We start from the raw sequence: 14,016 nt of genomic DNA on the forward strand, positions 1-14,016 counted from the left end.
CCCACTTTTCAAAGTGCACTTTTACACTCAGAACCAGCATCTATTTGTCTAGGACAGTTTATAAGGTGTTCACTATTCACTTTCTCATCCTTTAACAATTTTTTTTTCAGCTAAATAATATACATTTATTGAGAATTCCTGGGATGGCTGTTATTTCCTCTTAACTACAGGGCAGGGAACCAAGCAGAGAAAAAAAAATCACCAAGAAAGCCCACGGCCCTGATTCCTCTGGCTGAGCAAAGGGAAGAGGAAAGTTGCTCCAGGGGGCAGTGCTCATGAAGGCAACAGCATTTTGCAGGAGGCCTGCGGAGGAAGTCCCATGACACCGGGGGTGGGTGGAGGCTGCTTCTCCCCCGGTGGCTCCTCTATTTCAGTTTCTTGAAGGGGCTCTTCTGGCCCTTGATGACGCCTTTCTCTTGGAAGTTCCACAGGGCCATCAACAGAAAGCCAAGTGTGGGCCCGGGTTGTAATAAGCATCTTGGAGATGGTGGGCTGCTCAGACCTTGCCCACTTTGCGACGGACAGGGCTCCCACTGAGGGGGATGCTATGCGCCAAGCGTCCCCCATCAGGGCGAAGAAGGAAGACCTCGGGCTGCCTCCCAGACAGATGCTGCAGGTCAGCAGACCCCCACAGAGCCTCCGGAGGGACCCTTCCCACTTCAGCTATCCAGTCCGCGGCCCTCCCGTAAGGCGGACAGCCTGCTGCACCCGGGAAGGAGGGGCATCTCGTCTTCCTGTTGACACGGCACCTCCTGGGACGGTGCTCACATGTAAGACAAGAAGCTTCCACCACCCCTCTGCCATCTGCTGTATCCCATGATCTACGATGTTCAAGCTCAGCCCCAGAGAGCCCCCTCCAGCACGCATCCCACAGACCTGCCCCGATCTTGGCATGCACAGCAAACCCACAGCCAAATGGGCCCGATCTGAACACATCTTCAAGGCCCGGACCCTCGCTGGGTGTTCCTTTTCTGCTGTTATTTATTTGTAATGTTGTTAATGTGAAATCACATATGTATAGTTTAAAAATAATACTAAAGCCAATCCCCTAGTACTCATAACCCAGGTTAAGAAATATAACATTAGTAAAGCTTTGGGGCTTGTGTTAGTTTCCCATGGCTGCTGTAACACATGATCACAAACTGCGTGGCTTAAAACAAGGGAAGTTTATTCTCTCACAGTTCTGGGGGCTAGAAGTCTGCAGTCAAGGTGTCTGAAGGCTCCTGAGGAAAGTCCGTGCCTTTTCCTGCTTCTGGTGGCTCCCAGCAATCCTTGGCTTGTAGCTGCAGCACTCCAATCTCTGCTTCCATGGTCACTGGCCTTCTTCCCTCTACTTTCTCTTATAAAGACACCAGTCATCGGATTAGGACCCACTCTAATCCAGTCAGTATGACCCATCTTAACTTGATTAAGTCTGCAAAGATGCTCTTTCCAAATAAAGTCACATTCACAGGCAATGGGGGTGAGGACTTGAACATATTTTGGGGGGACACAATTCAATGTCCTACAGAGCCCTTGCTGTGTTCTCCTCCATCATATTCCTTCCCCAAAGAGGTAACCACTTGGCTGATTTTTGCATTAATCTTTTTTTTTTTAACCTTTAAAATAGTTCATCACCTAAATCTGTATACCTAACACAAAAATTGTTGAGTTTTGAAACGCTGAGTTTTAAGCACAAGTCTAGCTGAATAAGGTAAGGGCAGTACTGCCGTTTCTGGATGAAGGCTCCCACGATGAGATGCTCCAAAAAGAGTCTTCAGCTCAGAAAGTGTTCAGAGCCCCGCTGGGGGAGAGTGTGTAGTTTGGAAAACTCAGCACTCACCAGAATTAGGGCACTTGTGTGGACAAGAGACTGGGCCCCTGGCAGGAAGATGGCTGGGTAAGTGGGCTGCATCCTGAGTGCTGGTAAGCTCACACGGGATGGTGGGGAGCCCCTAGGATGGCTCCCATGATCCCTCCCTCGCCTTCACTCCCACTTCCAGAGGGACCGGGGCTGATGCTCCTGTACACTCTAGGGATTCCATGGCTTCTCGCTTTCCCACCGGCCCCCTGTGACTCCGCCTTTCAGCTCTGCCACTTCACCCTCCTCCTGGGTTTGTATATTATCGCTTAAATCCCTCTGCTGTAGTTTGAGTGGAGTTTCATTAGGGAAAAGATGCATGTGTTCAATGTACCGTCTCCACCTTGAGAGCTTTCTCTTGGTCTCACTTTTCTACTGAGCTGTGTTTTAGGATTTCCTCCTTCGTTCACTCAATCTGATGTCTGCAAGGCTGGGCTGTCAGGAGGGACAGAGCTGAGAGTAGTTGAGCTGACAGTAGTTGGGGAGACAGACAAGGAAATCGGTCGTTATGACGCAGCAGTAGTGCTTAAAATATGGTTCCTGGACCACCTATGCAAGCATCTCCCTGACGTTTCGTCAAAATGCTGAGACCTGAAGGTCGGGCCCAGGGAGGATAAAGACTCCAGACGGGGGAGCAGCCGTCAGCTATTTGAGGCTGGTTGGAGCCAAGGCTGGGGAAGCCCACCCAGAAAAAGTGTGAGGGGCCATGCACTGGCCAAGGACTGAGTGGGGAGAACAGCAGTACCTGTGGGCTGAGCACAGGGGGAGACTGAGAAGAAGAGGTGGGAAGATGGCGTGTATGTTGACGGCTGTCATAAAGGTTCCAAAATCCAGGTTTTCAAAAGTAGCACAGAAACCAGTCCTGTGTGATCCCCTTACATGAGGTACCTAGGGTCGTCAAATTCAGAGAAACAGAAGGCAGAATGGTGCTTACCAGGGGCGGGGGGAGGCGGGGCGGCGGGAAGCAGAGTTTAACAAGTATAGACTTTTAGTTTTGCAAAAAGTCTGAAGACTGGTTGCACAACAGTGTGCATATATTCAACACCGCTGGACTGCACGCTTAAAACTGGTTAAGATGATCAATTTTATGTTATGTGTTTGGGTTTTTTTTTTTTTACCACAACAAAAAATAATTTAAAAAGAAAAGAAAAAGTAACACAGAAAGCAGGGACTGTTTCTAACCTTCAAAAGTTCCTTGATTGGACTTCCCTGGTGGCGCAGTGGATAAGAATCCGCCTGCCAATGCAGGGGACACGGGTTCAATCCCTGGTCTGGGAATATCCCACATGCCACGGAGCAATTAAGCCCATGCGCCACAACTACTGAGCCTGTGCTCTAGAGCCCACAAGACACAACTACTGAAGCCTGCGTGCCACAACTACTGAAACCTGTGTGCCTAGGGCCCGTGCTCCGCAACAAGAGAAGCCAGAGAAGCCCACACACCGCAACAAAGAGTAGCCCCCGCTCGATGCAACTAGAGAAAGCCCGCATGCAGCAGCGAAGACTCAACACAGCCAAAAAAAAAAAAAAAAGTTCCTTGATTCTTTACCCTTTTGTGATCAGGCTGACTCAGCAGACCAGCGTTCCCCAAATGACGACAAAGCTCCAGTGTCTGCTCATCGCCACTGGGGCGTGAGGGACTTTGTCTCCCCTACTTATCCAAGAGCACCCCCGGACACCGCATGCCAGGAGACGCAATCTAAGTAAAGGCTTGAGCCGGAAGCCAGGTCTCAGCATCTCCTCCAACCGTGTTGCCCCCTTCCTGTCCAGCACCCCCAGCTAATCAACCAAAGCTCCGTCTTGTGTGGCAGTTCCTGAGGTTTGCCTGTCACCAAAAGCTTCTGCTTTGTCTCCAAGGGCTCCAGTGTCCACTTTGGGTCCTGTGGTTTAGCCTCTGGAAATTCAAATGGATTCTGGCTGAATTCTGTCACAAGATGGACTCTACACCCTGCCTCCTTGGTGCTCTGAGTAGGCCAGGTTGGGGGCATGATGGGTTATCAGGCTAGTAGGAGGGGAACGTAACTTGAGAGGCCCAGTGCATGTGGGGCCTCGAGATGGGGTCCAGCTACAGGGCCTGGCTCTGGGGAGCAGCACAGAAAGGTCTAGAGCTTCATTCAAGAAGTCACAGACTCTAATATAGTAAAATAATTAGAGCCAACACTTAGCACCAACAATGTGCCGGGCATCCTTCCAAGACCTTAATATTGATATGTGTGCGCGAACTCAATGAATTCTCCCAGTGAACTTATGAGGTCAGTTCTACAGCCGACTTTACTGCTGTAGAAACAAGAGCACAGGGACGGGGTCTCTCTTTGCTGCATCTGCTGTGAGAATGAAAGCAATCAGGCAGTCGACGGTCCAGAAAATGTAGACATCACTCAGAGGGATGCACAGGTGTCACGAAGGGCCCCACAGGAGGCTGCAGAGGGATTTGAATCACATCAGGGTCAAACTCAGTCTCCTTGGAAGGAAAAAGAAGAGGCTCTGGGTGGACAAATGGTGGGGAAATAGGAAGGAACTGGCTGTGGTTTGCACTGTCGGTTGTCACGTACAGAATGTAGTGGAGGGTGTTACCCCGGCTTCCGTTCCAAGATGAGATCTGTGTGCTTCCCCATCACCGTTGTCATTCAAGAGGACAGGTCTCTGGTTGAAATCTGGAATTTCTTGTATGAGAAATATATCAGCAGCGTTTGAAAGTATTTGAACCAGGCGTTGCTTGTTCAGTGTCTCAAGCCCAGAAAGAGGAGTTAATTCTTAAAGGAAAAGACATTGAACTTGTATCAAATTCAGGTTGTTACTTTGATCCTGCAAGCCACAACGGTTAGAAGGAAACCCGGACACTTCTGGATGGTATATGAACAAGTCTCTGAAAAAGGAACAGTTCAGCAGGCTGATGGAGATCTACGAGTTGTCTGGCTATGGAAAATAACTAGATGGCGGATCATTCTTAAGACCTATTTCTAATACGTTTGGTGTTTTTTTTTTTTTGCGGTACGCGGGCCTCTCACTGTTGTGGCCTCTCCCGTTGTGGAGCACAGGCTCCGGACGTGCAGGCTCAGCGGCCATGGCTCACGGGCCCAGCCACTCAGCGGCATGTGGGATCTTCCCGGACTGGGGCACGAACCCGCGTCCCCTGCATCGGCAACTGGACTCAACCACTGCGCCACCAGGCAAGCCCCCTATTTCTAATATTTTAAAGATGTAGTAAAGGCCCTCTATTGAAGGATCAAAAGGACGGGGAGGTTGAACTACTTGCCCAAGGTAACCCTGTCAATGCGAGGCAGAGCCAGATCTAAACCCAATCAGGCAGACTCCCGAATTGGCACCCTTATCCACCCTGCCACCTCTCTCCCAGCTGCTCGTCTTCAGGTGGCAAATCAGACAGACAGCCCCTCAGTGGGGAAGCCAGAAGAGTCCAGAGCCCGGCTGGGGTCCGTCATGGTTCCAGATAATCCGATGGTGTAGAGAAGGGTTCAGCCAGCCAGTGGGTTGGGTCAGAGAGTTCCAACCCCAGAAGGGGCTGGGCTAGAGCTAGGCAGGGAACAGGGCAGGTTGCAGTCCCAGCAAAGGGCACCTGGGCCCCTTTGGCTCTGAGCCATTTCCCTGTTTCTGGGCTGGGACCCCAATGGGCCAACTTGAGAAGTATAAAAACTGTGACAGCAGGGCTATGACACAGACATGTAGAATTTGCTCTGTGGCCCCGAACCTGTCTCATAGCAGCAAACATAGCAACACAGGCAACCTGGTTGGCACCTGGCTTCTGGGCCGAAGAGGGTGACTTAATGACAAGGTCTCATGGGTTGATGGAGATCAAGGAGAAAAGGGACAACGTGCTGGCGAGAGCACCAGTGGGTTCAGGATGGGAAAGGCAAGCAACACAGGGCAGGCATAGGTGGAGTCATCACCAAGGGCTGCAGCAAAGCCCCCAAAGTTTTAAAAGCCTTCAGGTTTCTGTGAACTATTGGGGCCTACAGATAAGACATTGCTTGAGTCTTGTAAGTGCTGGTCTCACAGCTCCTTTCCCATCGCACCTCAGCTGTTCCTCACCATGCCAAGCACCATGCCTAAGGCCTGGCCTCAGGGCCTTTGTACTTGCCACCCTCAACCTATAACACTCTTCCCCAGATATCGTCACTCCCCGCAGGCCTGTGCTCCAAGGAGGCTGATCAGGGAGGCCGTCCCTACAAAGAGCACCTCCCTTCCCTGCCCGCCCATCCTTTACTATCCCCTTGCCGTACGGACTGTGTTTTCCAAAGGTGCCGCAGCAATCTCTCCTACGCCACGTGTTCTTTCTCTGGCCCCTGGAATCTGGGGTCCCTGTCACTGCTCTAACCAACAGAATACGACAGAAGTGCCAGTCCCAGGCACTTCACAGCTCCAGCAGCCTCTGCTTCCTGCTTCGTGGAACACTTACTCTTGGAGCGCTCCTTCCAGAGCCCAGCTGCCAGGCTGAGAAGCTTGTGGGTAGGCCACAGGCAGATGTGCTGGTCAGCAGCCTGCCGAGCTCCTAGCCAGAGGTCAACATCCACGGCAGCCAAACGTGTGAGGCACCTCGATGTCCGACCCAGCCGGTCCTTCGGATGACTCGAGGCCCGGCCGGCATCTGGTTGCATCACTTGTGAGACCCCCAGCAAGACCCACCCGTATGGGCCCAGTCCACCAAAGAACCATGAGAGAGAATACAAAATTGTTGTTTTAGGCCACAGAGTTTCAGGGTGGTTTTTTTCCACAGCAGTAGTCATCTGGAGGATGCACCCTGCTTAACTAGTTTTCACAGCACCTATGCACTGCCTGATAGTATATAAGCTATTTGTTTATTGTCTTTTTCTCCCTCTTGTTTTTGTTTACTACTGTACTCTTAACACTTGAGAGTAGTGCCTGGCATGTAGTAGCTCAATAAATATTTTCTAAGTAGATGAATGAATCCAAAGACATTTTCCCCCAAATCACAAAGCAATAATCAACGTGATTCTATTAGTTCTCAAGAGGCTTAACACTGGGTCATCCTGAGCATAGGTTAGGGCATCAGATGTGGTTGTATTTATTCACTCAACAGCCATTTATTGAGCTTCTATTACGTGCTAGGCCCTAGAAATAAATCAGCGAACCAAAGCAAAAATTCCTGCCCTCATTCTAGTGGGGGAGCAGGCAATAATATAAATAAGGAAAGTATACCATATATTAGAAGAGGATAAGTTGCAAGGAAGAAAAATAAAGCAGAGAAGAGGGAGAGAGAGTCCTGGGGTCTGGCCGGAATGTTAAGTAAGGTGGCCCAGTGTATTGGTTTGCTAGGGCTGCCACAGCAAAGCACCACAAACTGGGAGGCTTAGACAACAGAAATGTATTGTCTCACAGTCCTGGAGGCTAGAACCCAAATAAGAGAGACAGATTCTCTGCAAGTATTTTGCAGTTTAGAATAATGTAATATGGTTTTAAGTTAATAAAACAAAAACTGAAAAATGAGACAGTACAGTAACAGAATGAGATGAAAAGGGAGGTTGCAGAGCTAAGGAAATAAATTGAAAATACTATGATTATAGATATAATAAATAAATTAGAAAAGAAAAAAATAATCATGGCTGAAAATCAAATTAACAGCATGGAGGAGAGACTTAAGATAAAAGAAGTCGAGGGAAAAGACACAGAGATTGAAGCAATTAGAAAGAATGTGATAGATATAGAAATCAAAGATGTTCTAACTTAAGGACAATTGATGTCCCTTGTGTACAGATCTCAACGAAAGGAACTTAAAATTATTCAGAGATATAATATAGATTTATTATAAATTTATAAATATACATTTCTCTGACTTGAATGAAAACTTAAATATGAATATTGAAAAGATCATGTATATGTCAGGAAATTTTGTTTTAGTATAACCAACATTGACATACCTGTTTAAGATTCTGAGTGTCAAGATTTAAAGGAAAAAAATTGTTCAGGGAATTCCCTGGTGGTCCAGTGGTTAGGACTCCACAGTCTTACTGTCCAGGGCCAGGGTTCGATCCCTGGTTGGAGAACTAAGATCCCAAAAGCCGAGCAGCACAGTCAAAAACAAGAAAAAAATTGTTCAAACGTTCTGGTAGAAGGAAAAATTAAAAACAGATCACTTCTAAAGGAGGGAAAAAATCAAGCTGGTCTCAGACTCCCCTTACAGCAACATTCAATGCCAAAGGACACAGAGTTGATCTAAAAAGAACTGAGAGGAAAAAGTGTGACCTAAGAATGTCACATTCAATCATAGAAGCAACAGGCCGACACTCTCAAACATGAAATAATTCAGAAACTATAGTCACTTCTTAAAAAAAAAAAAAGTATTGATGATAAAATCTATCCAAGAGATGAGTCAAAATAAAGAATTCTAGAATAGGGACATCACATAGTGGAATAGATGATAGGCACTGAATCCACTTAAAGAGAGAAACAGGACTAAAGGGAAAAGCAGTATACGCAAAAACTGGGAGTGAGGAGAGGGGAAAAGGAAGGCAACGAAACAGTATTAATCACTTGATCTCTTCTAGTTTGGAGTAAATCAATTCTATTTAAAACTGAAATGTGATTTCAAAAACTAGTGAATTCAACCTCTAATGGTTATCATAATTCATAATTTTTTTTAGGCTTAGAAGATTATTTTAGGAATTAACATCTCTTGCAGTGAAGAAACATTTATCTTAAGTTGAACAATTTCTTCTGTTTCACTTTCTTCTTTAAATTCAAAAAAATTAAATAGACTTTCGATTTAAACCAGTATATATGGTAGAGTGCATCAGCTTCCTAATTCTTCAGCTCTCCCTGCATCCATGCCCTTTCCCTGTAACTTTAGAGTTCTCCTCAGTTGAACTTTAGAGTTCTCCTAGTGAACTCTAAAGTGCCCTAGTGATGTCTGGGTTGGCCCTGTGTATCAGTCAGGTTCCAATCAGAGAAGCACACCTGGCATGAGTGGAGGAAGGGTGCAAATGTTTTCCTGTGCCCGATAATAAATATTCTAGGCTCCAGGAGCCACGTAGTTTCTGTCACACCTACACAACCTGGTCATTGAGCAGCCATAGATAATATGTAAATGAACAGGTGTGTCTGTGTTCCAATTAAACTTTATTTACAAAAACAGGTGGCAGGCTGGATTTGAGCCATGAGCCGTATGTAGTTTGCCAACTGCTGGGTTAATATGTAAGGAATTTACAGTGGAATGAGACCTTACATTTGGGGAAGTGAAGGTCCAGGAGGGAAGCTGGAAGATCATAGATAACGTCACCTATCAGTCAATCTGAAACCCAAGCACATCCAACCACCAAAGGGGAAGTGCAGAGGGAAAGTTCATGGGGACATCAATGGGGCAGGCCATGGCTCTGAGTGGCTGCTGCTTCTCTGAGTTGCTGCCCAGTGACTAGTGGTGGACCTGAGGCCAACAGGATCAGCAGTTAGGTAGAAGAGCTGAAAGGGGTGGAAGAGGCAAGGACAAGACAGAACCGACCAGCACTTCTCTGTGTCTGTCATTGCATCTATCTGACTACGGTGACCTTCAGAGAGTAATGTCTGGTGCTTCATTCCTGCCTTTCAAACCTCATGTAAATTCCTCTTTGGGCTAGCTCTACAGGTACAGGGATTCTGGGAAATGTAGTTCCAATTGAGCCTATTTGACACAATACAAACCACCACAGTCCATCCCTTGTCAACTTCACATCCATACATACTTCTTTGAATCACATTTAACCTCCAAATAAACACAATAGCAAAATCATGCATTCACCTAACGTGATACAGTGATCTTTTATACAACCAAAACACATTAGCCCTCTTTCCAAAGGAGAGTACAAAGCACATAGTCTCTTTACCCATCTCTGGGTGATGTTCATTCCTCTTCTAGCTCATTCCCTCTCTGAGATCCTATAACTTCAATACTTAAATATAAAGTTGCCTTATTAGCACATTTCACTTAGATGGTAAGGGAATAAGAGGGAAAAAAGGAAATAAAAAAATTACACAGTCTAAGTTAAAGTAATGCAGTTCTGCTTGTCATGATTTCTATTTTTGGAGAGGAGCTACCTTTAAGGTTATACTTCTTAATAGTTTTGTTCATCCTGGATTTACCACCTTCGTCTTTTTCTTTTTTTTTTTTTAATATTTATTTACTTATTTATTTGGTTGCACCAGGTCTTGGTTGTGGCAGGCAGGGTCCTTAGTTATGGCATGTGAACTCTTAGTTGCGGCATGCATGTGGGATCTAGTTCCCTGACCAGGGAGCAAACCCGGGCCCCCTACGTTGGGAGCACAGAGTCCCAACCACTGCGCCACCAGGGAAGTCCCTTTTTCTCCCTTAAGAAAGGGGAATAGGGAATTCCCTGGTGGTCCAGTGGGTAGGACTCCTCACTTTCATTGCTGAGGGCATGGGTTTGATCCCTCATTGGGGAACTAAGATCCCACAAGCCCTGTGGCGAGGCCAAAAATTTAAAAAACAAACAAACAAATAAATGTCAAACAAACAAAAAAAATTAGATATTCAAATACATTCACATTAAAGTAAGAAGAAATACTTATAACTACTACAGTCCTCATTTGTGTAACTTGTCACATGATGTAGCTGGTATTTAAAACTTCCTTCTCCTCTACCAATTCCATATCCCCTTTGTCTTCAGCAAGAATCTCAGCTGGTTCTTGCCTGACAAGGTGACCCAAACTTTCATTACTGAAGGTACTGTGACATCAATAATCCTACCTGGGGCTTCCCTGGTGGCGCAGTGGTTGAGAGTCCGCCTGCCGATGCAGGGCACACAGGTTCGTGCCCCAGTCCGGGAAGATCCCACATGCCGCGGAGCGGCTGGGCCCGTGAGCCATGGCCGCTGGGCCTGCGCGTCCGGAGCCTGTGCTCCGCAACGGGAGAGACCACAACAGTGAGAGGCCTGCGTACAGAAAAATAAAAATAAAAATAAAAAAAATAATCCTACCTGAATTGCTCTGTAATTTTCCATGAACTTTAATCACAGGACATAGTAGTTCTAAGAGGCGCCCCTGGGATCTTCTGCTTCCCAGACCTCCTCCTCACCCACATTGTGAAGTGGCCTTTCCACAATTCTATCAAGCCAGCTCCTTCCAGATAATGGGGGATATGCTCAGATCAATGAATTCCATGAGTAGGAGCCAACTGTCTCACTTCATTTGCAGTGAAATGAATTTCTAGTCAGAGCTGTTGCTGTGTGGAATAACTTAATGGTGGATAAGGCCCTCTGTAAGTCCACAGGTGGTAGTTTTGGCGAAGCATTGTGGGCAGGAAAGGCATATCTATAACCAGAGTAAGCATTCTAGTAAGAACAAAACTCTGCCCCTTCCTTGGTGAAAGTGGCCCAATGTAACCAATCTGTCACCAGGTAACTATCTGATCACCCTGGAGAATAGTGCCATATCAGGTCCTCTGTGCTGGTCTCTGGTGCTGGCAGACTGGGCACTTGGCTGTGGTTACGGCCAGATCAGCCTTGGTGAGTGGAAGTCCATGTTGACGACCCATGCATAAACTTTATCCCTGACATTGGGCAGTGGCTGGACTGGCTGGGGAAGGAGGCTGACTGACATCCACAGAATGACATTCTGTCCACCTGATTATTAAAATCCTCCTCTGCTGAGTCCACCCTTTCATTTCCATTCAGAGAAACCTATTTGCCTACCTGTTCTCCAGACCTCCTTGTCATCAATTTTCCAATCATGGTTCTTCCAAGTCCCTGACCGTCCAGCCAAACCAGTAGCCACAGCCCACGAATCGATGTAAACCCATACCTCTAGCCATTGCTCCTTCCAGGCAAAACAAACAACCAGATGAACTGCTCAAGTTCTGCCCACTGGGAAGATTTTCCTCCATCACTGTCCTCCAGATCTCTCCACAGTGGGATTGTAGCGCTGCATCTGTCTACTACGTGTGGCAAGGTTATCAGTGAGGGTGATTTCGCCTGCAAGGAACACAATATCCAACTAAAAGTGGCTTATATGATAAGGGACACATTCCAAGAACAACATCCAGGGGCAGAAAATGCAATGTCAACAACAAAATGTTACACTTTTTAAGAGTAAGTAAAACTGTCTCCAAAGCAGGGCGTCTTCCCTGAGCAAATACCACTTGGAGAGCAAATTCAAAAACAAAACTGGGTCTCGGCAAGAAAGAAGGTAGGAGGGCTGTGAATGGATATGAACCGTGAACAGGGTCTGCTCAGAAAGGTTAGCTCCTGTTCTATCTGGTTGGTTTGTTGTTTTTTCCTTTGTACTTGTCTATAAGGCTTGAACTTCTTGTTTTATTATGGTAAAAACACATGACATAAAATTTATCACTTTAACAACATTTAAGTGTACGGTTCGGTAGTATTTATGCACATTGTTGTATAGTAAATCTCTAGGACATTTTCACCTCTCAGAAATGAAATTCTGTACCCATTAAACAACTCCCTTTTCCCCCCTCCCCCGGAAACCACCCTTCTACTTTCCAAGAGTTGGACTACTTTGTGTACCTCGTGTAAGTGGAATCATAAGGTATTTGTCCTTTTGTGTCTGGCTTATTTCACTTAGCATAATGTCCTTAAGGTTCGTCCACCTAGGAGTATATGGCAGGATTTCCTTCTTTTTTAAGGCTGAATAATACTCCATTGTGTGTGTGTGTACCAATCACATTTTCTTTACCCATTCATGCATCAATGGACACTTAGGTTGCTTCCACCTCTTGGCTATGGTGAAAAACACCTGGGTATACAAATATCCCTTTGAGATCATGTTTTCAATTATTTTGGATATATGCCCGGAAGTGGTATTTCTGGATCATATAATAATTCTATTTTCCATTTTTTGAGGCAACTCTATACTGTTTTCCATGGTGGCTATACCATTTTACATTCCTACTAAGAGTGCACCAGGTTTCCAATTTCTCCATATCCTCACCAACACTTGGGGGGTTTTTTGGGTTATTTGTTTGGTTCGTTCGATTTGATTGTGGCCATCCTAATGGTCGTGAGGTGATATCTCATTGTGGTTTGATTCGCATTCCCCTGATGATTAATGATGTTGAACATCTTTTCATGTGCTTGTTGGCTATTTTCATGTCTTCTTTGGAGGAATGTCTATTCAAGTCCTTTGCCCATTTGTTAATCAGGTTTTTTGGTAGTGAGTTGTAGGAGTTCTTTATGTATTCTGGATATTAATCCCTTATCAGATATATAGTTTGCGAATATTCTCTCCCCTTCTGTACGTTTCCTTTTCACCCTGTATCAATTTCCTTTGGACTTGAAGTTTTTATAATTGAATATATCATCTTAAGGGAAAACTAAGAAGCTGTCACAGATCAAAGGCGACTAAAGAGACAGGACAACGAACTATTATGCTCTGTCTTGATTGGGTTCTAGAACAGGAAAAAGACATTAGTGGAAAAACTGGTGAAATCCTAATAAAATCTACATTTGAGTTAATAGTAGTATATCAATGTTAACCTCTTAGTTTTGACAAATCCACCATGGTTATATAAGACATTAACATTAGGGGAAGCTGGATGAAGAGTATATGAGAACTCTCTATACTATCTTCGCAAATTTTCTGTAAATCTAAAACTACCCCCCCAAATATGTATATATTTATATAAAATTATAAGTCATTATCTAAAATAAAATAAGATGGGATAAGCACTTACCCTTAAGGTTGATAAGAAGATTAAATGAGCTGGTGTCAGTAAAACATTCACACAGGGCACATAGCTAAAAGGTCAATAAATGCAGGTTATTATAATAGTTATTACATTACCTCTAAATTCCCTTCTACCTCTTGGATTCTGTGAACACTGCTACTTGGTGGCAGTGTACATACACACAACTTCCGTTTGGGGAAAATAAAGTTTCAACACAGTTCCACTTGCTGGTTTCCTACTAAATATAACATATAGCAGTTCTGTTTAATCCACTCCATTTTCTTCTTTTAAGACCATGAGAAAGATTGCCAGACTAACACACAAGTTTTGAGAATGTGAAAAGCTCTTTGAAAAAACTTTAGTAGATTCTACCCATCTTTTTCATCTTCTGCAGGCATTATCCCTCTACCCCAGCCCCCTTTTCTTTTTCTTCCTTTCTTTCTTCCTTTCTCCCCTCCGTCCATCTGTCCTTTCCTCCCTCCCTTTCTTTCTTTCTGTCTTTTATTTTCAAACTCCTTAGAGCTGGAGG

At 45.4% G+C, this 14,016-nt stretch overlaps 1 long non-coding RNA gene across 1 annotated transcript in view; it reads right to left on the reverse strand.

Moving 5' to 3' along the window:
• Positions 1-310: 310 nt before the first annotated feature.
• The window catches only part of LOC109551876 (uncharacterized), a 42,045-nt gene continuing 28,339 nt past the window's right edge, over positions 311-14,016 (reverse strand). Inside the window, exons 3-5 of the long non-coding RNA XR_012334117.1 lie at positions 13,494-13,557; positions 11,606-11,775; positions 311-10,737 (exon numbers count right to left, since the gene is read on the reverse strand). This is a non-coding gene — a long non-coding RNA (uncharacterized lncRNA). The remainder of the gene's footprint in view (positions 10,738-11,605; positions 11,776-13,493; positions 13,558-14,016) is intronic.

This window comes from Tursiops truncatus, chromosome 9, assembly GCF_011762595.2.
Source record: "Tursiops truncatus isolate mTurTru1 chromosome 9, mTurTru1.mat.Y, whole genome shotgun sequence".
NCBI classification, from domain to species: Eukaryota; Metazoa; Chordata; class Mammalia; order Artiodactyla; family Delphinidae; genus Tursiops; species Tursiops truncatus.